The sequence below is a fragment of the Pyxicephalus adspersus genome, chromosome 9, assembly GCF_032062135.1.
Source record: "Pyxicephalus adspersus chromosome 9, UCB_Pads_2.0, whole genome shotgun sequence".
Lineage (NCBI taxonomy): Eukaryota > Metazoa > Chordata > Amphibia > Anura > Pyxicephalidae > Pyxicephalus > Pyxicephalus adspersus.
In genome coordinates this window covers 60,312,214-60,320,123 of record NC_092866.1, presented here as the reverse complement: position 1 = coordinate 60,320,123, position 7,910 = coordinate 60,312,214, and the positions used below count along the sequence as shown (strand labels likewise).

Sequence of the window (7,910 nt, the reverse complement as noted above, 5' to 3'; positions counted from 1 at the left end):
TGTTGAGATGGAGGATCAGGAAGAGCTGAGCTGCTGAGTCAATGTTGAGATGGAGGATCAGGGAGAGCTGAGCTGTTGGGTCACTGCTGGGGTGGAGAAGAGGCAAGGCTAAACCCCCGAAGCGCGTTGACTTTGAATACAATATCTATTTCATTTTACATTTAAACAAAGTTGTATCTGAACTATAGTATTGTGGTGTGCTAAAGCTTCCCTTTAACCAATCACAATCAAAGGTGGACGTTGGAGCCCTTTGGTGTGCAGAAGGTGCCAGTTTGGAGCCCAGGCATTGTACACCCATATAGTCCTCATACTATATGTTGGTATTAAGAAAAATTCAGTAAATCCTGCACAATATTTCTGCTTCCTCAAGAATGTGAACGTTCCTGTCCATATAAGACCAGCCTGGGCTTAAGAAAAGTATCAAAAAGAAAAAAGAAATTATGAATTTCCTGTCTTCCAAGCCCTGATGAAGAGAAAAGGCTGAGCCTCTGAAGCGTGTTGACTTTGAATATATTATCTATTGTCTATCGTTGGGTATGACAAGTTTCCTGTCTTTCAAGTCCTGATGAGGAGGGCAAGGCTCAGCCCCCGAAATGTGTTGACTCTATATACAATTTCTATTTGATTTTACATTGGAACAACTGGACTTTGGTGTCATGCTGTGGCCCTTCTAATTTGGATTCCCTTGACCCAGTCACAATACAAGGTGCCCGTGGGAGCCCTTTGGTATGCAGAAGGTGTAAGCATAGAGACCAGGAATTGTACACCCACATAGTCTTCATTTTTTATGTTGGGATTAGGAACATTTTCTGAGAATCCTGCACCATCTTTCCACATCCATGAGAATTTTATTGTTCCTGTCCACCTTATACTACCCTGAGTTTAGGATAGTTATTAGGAAGAAAATACAAATGCCAAGTTTCCTGCCCTGATGAATAGGCAAGGCTCAGCCCTCGAAACGTGTTGACTTTGTATATAGTATCTGTTTGATTTTACATTGGAACAAACTTGTATGTTGTATACAGTGCTATCATGTGTTCAAGTTTAAATTCCCTTTACCCAGTCACAATCCAAGGTGCTTGTAGGAGACCTTTGGAGTGCAGAAGGTGCCATCTTAGAGCTCGGGCATCATACACTTATATGGTTCTTATTCTTTATAAGAATATTCTCAGTAAACCCAACAGCATCTTTCTGCTTCTGCAAGCATTTAAATGTTCCTGTCCACCTAAGCCCAGCCTGAAAGCCTCTTTAAAGCCCTGATGAAGAGGCAAGGCTAAATCCCGAAACGTGTTGACTTTTTATACAAATTCTGTTTGATTTTACATTGGAACAAACTTGTATCTGGACTGTGGTATCATGGTGTGGTGCCTCAAATCTGGATTCCTTTAACCCAATCACAACCCATGGTTCCCATGGGAGAAGGTGCCAACCTAGAGCCCAAAGCTTTTCCTCCAAAAACATATTGACTGTGTTCGTTGGGGTTTTGAATGCGGTATCATGGTATGGTGCCTCAAATCTAGATTCCTTTTACCCAATCACAACTCATGGTTCCAATGGGAGAAGGTGCTTTGCTCCAAAAACATATTGACTCACAGTTTCTGTTTGATTACATGTTGGAATTCCTTGGTGTCTTGGTGTATGGTGCCTCAAACCTAGATTCCTTTTACCCAATCACAACCCAAGGTGCCCATGGGAGCTCTGGTGTGTAGAAAGTGCCAGTCTAGAACCCAGGCATTATACACCTATATGGTCTATGTTGGAACAGTTTCAGGGAATTTAGCGCCATATAGAAATGTCTATGTCTATTTAGGATTACCGTTTCCCCAAGGCGACAACACTGCTGTGCCATTGGGATTACCGTTGTCACCCTGTGACAGGAAGTGGAAAAATATTGCATCTACTATCATGAGCAACAAGTAATCAAGGATGAGGATGATGGGCTTGGAGCTTTGCAAACCTAGCCGGCCTCTGTTGCTGCTGCGACGGGTTCTCTTTGATGAAATCGGGTTTTTCCCCCCCTTGTGTTTCCCTGGCTGAGTTCGCATCATTTCAGCTCAGCGCAGAACCCCGCAGGGAATATTTGAAGAGAAAGCCGTGTGTTCTGCCAGTGGAACTCTGGGACATTGCCATGGCAACACATGTTTTATCGGTCTGTGTTTTGAAAGTTGTTTTCCTGGCTGGAAGCCCACAGAGCCGATCCTAACCCAATCTGAGAGGGTCTGGGAGCGCAGAAATCTGTGAGTCAGAAGGCGGCTTCCAGGGGCCAACAGTCCATGGCTAAATTTTACGAGGCTGACATTGGCTGCTGTTGTGATCCCCCCCACATCATCAAGGCCCAATTAGCAAACATTCACTCGTGTCGCCCATAGCAACCGCAGGGTCTCTCCTTCATCTCCTAATCTGGGAATGCCGATTGCTCTGGGCGTTTCTGTCAAAGGGTCCCTACCCAAATCTGGAATTTAGGTTCTTGGTAATCTCCGGAGAGACGTGCAAGAATTATTGCTGGAGATGTTGAGTTGGGACCCACTTGCCAAACTGGCTTGGGGTCCCCTATGGCTGAGGAAGGTCCGGGGCCCTGCACACTTTGTACTCCCTATGCCGGCCCTGTTTGTGATCATTTCCAAAATGTATGAACAACACTCGTCTGTTCCATGGAAAAGGGGGAGGATTCCTCTCTTCTCCTGCAGCGTCCTCCCCATTAGGAAACAAGTATGGTCCTTCCTCTTGGTTGTTTAGGGTCCCCACCATTCCTGGGCTAAGTTCCTGGGTCAATACCGTTGCTGTGCCTTTTATAAGGGGTGCCCACCATTCCTGTGCTGAGTTTCTGCATCTATACCGCTGCTGTCCCCATTAAAAGAGGTGCCCACCATTGTTGTGCTGAGCTCCTGGGTGTGTACACCCGCTGTGCCAATTATAAGAGGTGCCCACCATTCCTGTGCTGAGTTCCCAGGTCTGTACCTCTGCTGTGCCCATAATAAGGGGCCCCACCATTTTTGTGCTGAGTTCCTGGGTCTGTACACCCACTATGCCGATTATAGGAGGCGCCAACCATTCCTGTGCTGAAGTCCTGGGGCAATACCCTTGCTGTGCCTTTTAGAAGAGGTGCCCACCATTCCTGTGCTGAGTTTCTGCATTTATACCGCTGCTGTGCCCATTAAAAGAGGTGCCCATCATTGTTTTGCTGAGCTCCTGGGTCTGTACACCCACTGTGCCAATTATAAGAGGTGCCCACCATTCTAGTGCTGAGTTCCCAGGTCTGTACCCCTGCTGTGCCCATAAGAAGGGCCCCCATCATTTTTGTGCTGAGTTTCAGGGTCTGTACACCCCCTATGCCGATTATAGGAGGCGCCAACCATTCCTATGCTGAAGTCCTGGGTCAATACCCTTGCTGTGCCTTTTAGAAGAGGTGCCCACCATTCCTGTGCTGAGTTTTTGCGTCTATACTGCTGCTGTGCCCATTATAAGGGGTGCCCACCATTGTTGTGCTGAGCTCCTGGGTCTGTACACCTCCTATGCCGATTATAGGAGGCGCCAACTATTCCTGGGCTGAGTTCGTGGGTCTGTACCCCTTCTGTGCCCCATATGAGGGACTCCCCACATCCCTGCTGCATTGTTCCTTCTTTTGTACTGTTCTTTTGTAATGTACGGTAATGCAGGAATTAGACTTGGAGGACGAATCCATTGATTTTGCTTCATTAGAGCAATCCCAAATTTTTTAGGTAGTGTTCCGGATCACGGCTGAAGCAATCGGTATTGCAATGGTTCAATGCGTCATGGTACCACAAGATTCCTGATTAGCAACGGTTGCAAACTATGCAATCTTTTACCAGTGGTGCATTTTCAGTTTTGCCCTGCATTGAGATGTTCCATGCCGCGTCTCAAGTCAGTCTCCATAGACTTGAGACATCTGCTTAGAAGTTCCTCAGGGGCTGGAAAAGTGTTTTTGGAGAACCAATGATGCCTCCTACCTTCCCGTACCCCCATATTTCCTTTTCAAGACAATGCAAAGCTCCAAAACTGCTCACAGAGCAGACTTCATTAGCTTGTAGCTGCTTCTGGGCACAAAGGCAGGCATAGCCAACAGTTGGTCCTTGCAGAATTGGCTCAGGCCCCTAATTGGCTTAGGAAAATTTGGGGCCCCTGTACAGCAGCACACTTTGCACCTCTATATTCACCCCTGGGAATGCCAATTGCATGAGAAATCCCCCATCCATCACCCTATGAAATACAGTCACATGGGAACCCCGGTTCATACGATCCGGCAATCACGTCTTCATTCTATTTCGATCTATTTTTATTTTTACGTTTTAATTTAATTTTTGATCTTGGCGTTGCGGAAGCATTGTGTCTGCATGCCTGGAACTTTCCATCGATCAGCAGGACTTATTCCATCACCGAGGGGAAGCGCTGGCCTGCAGACAACTGGAACACAGAGAGATAAGCAGAAATTATGATCATTGCAACACTGAGTTTTATATGCTGGGCAGCAGAGCGGTGATTCACGGATGAAAGGCTGATGGTGAATGTATTGAAAGCTGTAGGTCAAAGGTTCTATATCTAGAGAGAGGGAGGAAAGTACACAAACATGCCACTCACATTCCCGGGCTGCCCTGGGAACTGGCTGTGCTCTTTGGCTGCCAGTGGGGGGCAAATGTTTGTAATATCCATATTGCCCTGTATTGCGTCATCCATGGGGCTGTACACAGAATAGGGGAGGGGGCAGCTTACATCTGAGGCTTCTCACACAGGTATGGTGACAGAGGACTGTGTTTTGTATAGTTTTTTATTATGGTTCATATTTGTTCTGAAGAAAAAGAACTTAGAGACTTTGACTGCTTTTTGTTTTGTTGCATCTGGGACATCAGTGACAGTCCTCTCAGTGCAGTCTTTAATGAAAGACCCCTAAGCAGACCCCTAATACAGTCCTTAGTAACAGATCGTCAGTTTAGGCCTCAGTGACAGACACCCAGTGCAAACCTTAGAAACAGTTACTCCAGTGCAGTTTTTAATTATGTAACCCCCCCAATGCAGACACCCAATGCAAACTTTAGTTACAGACCCCTGAGTAACAGACCCCCAGTGGAAACCTTAAACAGGCCTGCAGTTCAGACCTTCGTGATGGACTCCCAATGCAGATGCTAGTGACAGACCCCAATACAGACAACCAGTGCAGACCTCAGGAACGTACCCCTCAGTGTAAACCTTAATAATAGATGCCCAGTCCAAACCTCAGTAACAGACCCCCCCCCCCAGCTCAGACCTTAGTGCCAGACCCTGAGTGCAGACCCCCCAGTGACAGACACACAGTTTACACCCCTGGTTCAGACCTCAGTAACAGACCCCCAGTGTAATCCTTTTTGATATACCCCCCAATGCAGAAAATAATGACAGACACCAGTGCATGATCCTCAATGCAGATCTCCATTGCAGACCACAGTACAGACCCCCTCAGAGACAGACCCCCAGTGCAAACCCCTGGTTCACACCTCTGGACCTCAGTAACAGACCATCAGCATAGTCCTCATTGACAGATCCACAGTTTGGATGTTAATGACAGATACCAGTGCAAGACTCTCAATGCAGACCCCCATAGCAGACCACATTGCAGACCCCTTCAGTGACAGACCCCCAGTGCAGACCTCAGTACAGACCCTCAGTGCAAACCCTGGTTCAGACGCCAGTACAGACCTCAGTACAGACCTCCAGTGCAAGCCCCCCCCCCCCGTTCAGACCTCAGTACAGACCCTCAGTGCAAACCCTGGTTCAGACGCCAGTACAGACCTCAGTACAGACCTCCAGTGCAAGCCCCCCCCCCCCGTTCAGACCTCAGTACAGACCCTCTTAGTAACAGACCCCTCAGTGCATTCCTCATTTACAGACCCCTCCCATTGCGGACATGATTTACAGACACCAGTGGAAGACCTTATATGAAGACCGCCAGTGCAGACCACAGTACAGACCCCCTCAGAGACAGACCCTCCCAGTGCAAACCCCTGGTTAACACCTCTGGACCTCAGTAACAGACCATCAGCATAGTCCTCATAGACAGACCCACAATTTGGATGTTAATGAGACCCCTTCAGTGACAGACCCCCAGTGCAGATCTCAGTACAGACCCCCAGTGCAAACCCCGGATCAGACCTCAGTACAGACCCTCTCAATGACAGACCCCCAGTGCAGACCCCCTTAGTGACAGACTCCCTTAGTGCAGACCTCAGTACAAACCTCCAGCGCAAACCCCCGATTCAGACCTCAGTACAGGCCCTCTCAATAACAGACCCCTCAGTGCATTCCTCATTTACAGGCCCCCCATCGTGGACGGGATTTACAGACACCAGTGGAAGCCCCGAAATGCAGACCCCCAGTGCAGACCACAGTAGAGACCCCTTCATGGGCAGACCCCCAGTGCAGACCTCATTGCAGACCCTCTCAGTGATAGAACCCCAGTGCAGACCTCAGTACAGACCCCCAATGCAGACGTGATTTACCAGTGCAAAACAATCAATGCAGACCCCCAATGCAGATGCACCTGGGGTCCTTCTGTTCTTGCACCTTTTACCTCTTCCTTCCTCACTTGTCTACCCCTGACCCCATCCAACTACTGAGCACCTTCCTGAATCATATCAAATTCATCTATGAATGAGATATCATAAATTCATTATTCACTATTTGTCTTCCTGTTTCTAACTCAGTGCTGTCATACTCAGCCACTTCCTGCCTGCCTACCTGCATGCCTTGCTCCTGCATTGGCTGCCTCTCCTTTCCCCACGGCCTGATATGCAAATCCCCCAGCTTCAATGTGAATCTGACATTCAGCAAACCTCCTCTGCAGGTGAATCTCCTAGATCTGCGCATTATAAATGACAGCGATGGATTCACCATTGGAGAATGTTTGCTGAATGTTGGATTTCATTATCAATAGGCCCCCTGAAGTGTTGCAGCCAGAGGATCAGGATAACAGACATGCAAGCAGCACTGGCAGATGTGTCCCAGGAATACTTTACCTCTGCCGTCACATGACTTGTTGACTTTGCTGAGCTCAGTGAGCCAGGTGAATGTTTTTATATATTCAGATGACGTGTACTGAGTGATCACACCTGCACACCTGGTCACACGCAGCCCTTACGTTCCTGAATTATCCTGACCTCACCTGGAAGGGTTCAGCGTCCTGGTCCGGCAGGGGTTAAGCAAAGCAGCTGGGAGGTAAGACACATGCAGAGCTGGCCGGGATTTGTAAACATGTTCTTGGCAGCGTGCGGCAGTTTGGTTTGGAAGTTGGCTGCCCAGCGCGGCTTCAAAGCGGATGGAAATCTATCTTCTGCTGTGCAAATCTAATTACCAAATACAGCCAGGCAACTGCACGCTGTCACTCCGCTACACAGCACATGACAAGTGCAACAGCCCTGTAATCCCGGAAGGATTATGGAACATAATACAACAAAATTTGAGAAAACAGATTCTAAAGTTGGCTTTATAACTAAGATATGGCTGACCACCCATAAAAAGATAAAAAAAAAAAAAGAGCTCCCATGCAGTACTTGTTTCTGCCACTAGATGTTCTCATTTTAATGGCCAATATCATTCAACACGCTTTTTTGAGCCCAGGTTGTTCTAGCCTGTGATTGAATACTTAAAGGAGAAGCAGTACAACGATGAACTCATCTCTCCACCATTCCACTCGCTTCTCCTTTCAGCATACTACAAACTCTCTGGCTCCTTGTGCTGCTTTTTCTTCTCACACACACCCGCCTTGCTGTACAGGGACTACAAAAAGCTGATATCAGGCCACTTTCAGATACTTTCACTGTTTGCATTTGAAAAACGCATTATTAATGTAGTATTAATTACACAGATGTATTCATTGGAGTCTTTTATATCTGTCGGGATTGAAGCTGTGTGTTTTAGTTGGC

The 7,910-nt window shown here is 47.4% G+C and overlaps 1 protein-coding gene across 3 annotated transcripts in view; it reads left to right on the top strand.

Annotated features, from left to right (window-relative positions):
- ACCS (1-aminocyclopropane-1-carboxylate synthase homolog (inactive)) overlaps positions 1-7,910 on the top strand; it is a 32,168-nt gene that overhangs the window by 1,673 nt on the left and 22,585 nt on the right. Inside the window, exon 1 of one of the 3 annotated variants that reach the window (XM_072422200.1) lies at positions 7,062-7,203. The exons of the other annotated variants lie outside the window; for them this stretch is intronic. The gene's annotated coding sequence lies outside the window, so the exon portion shown is untranslated. Of the gene's footprint in view, positions 1-7,061; positions 7,204-7,910 lie in introns of those variants that run through there. 3 annotated transcript variants of the gene reach the window in all.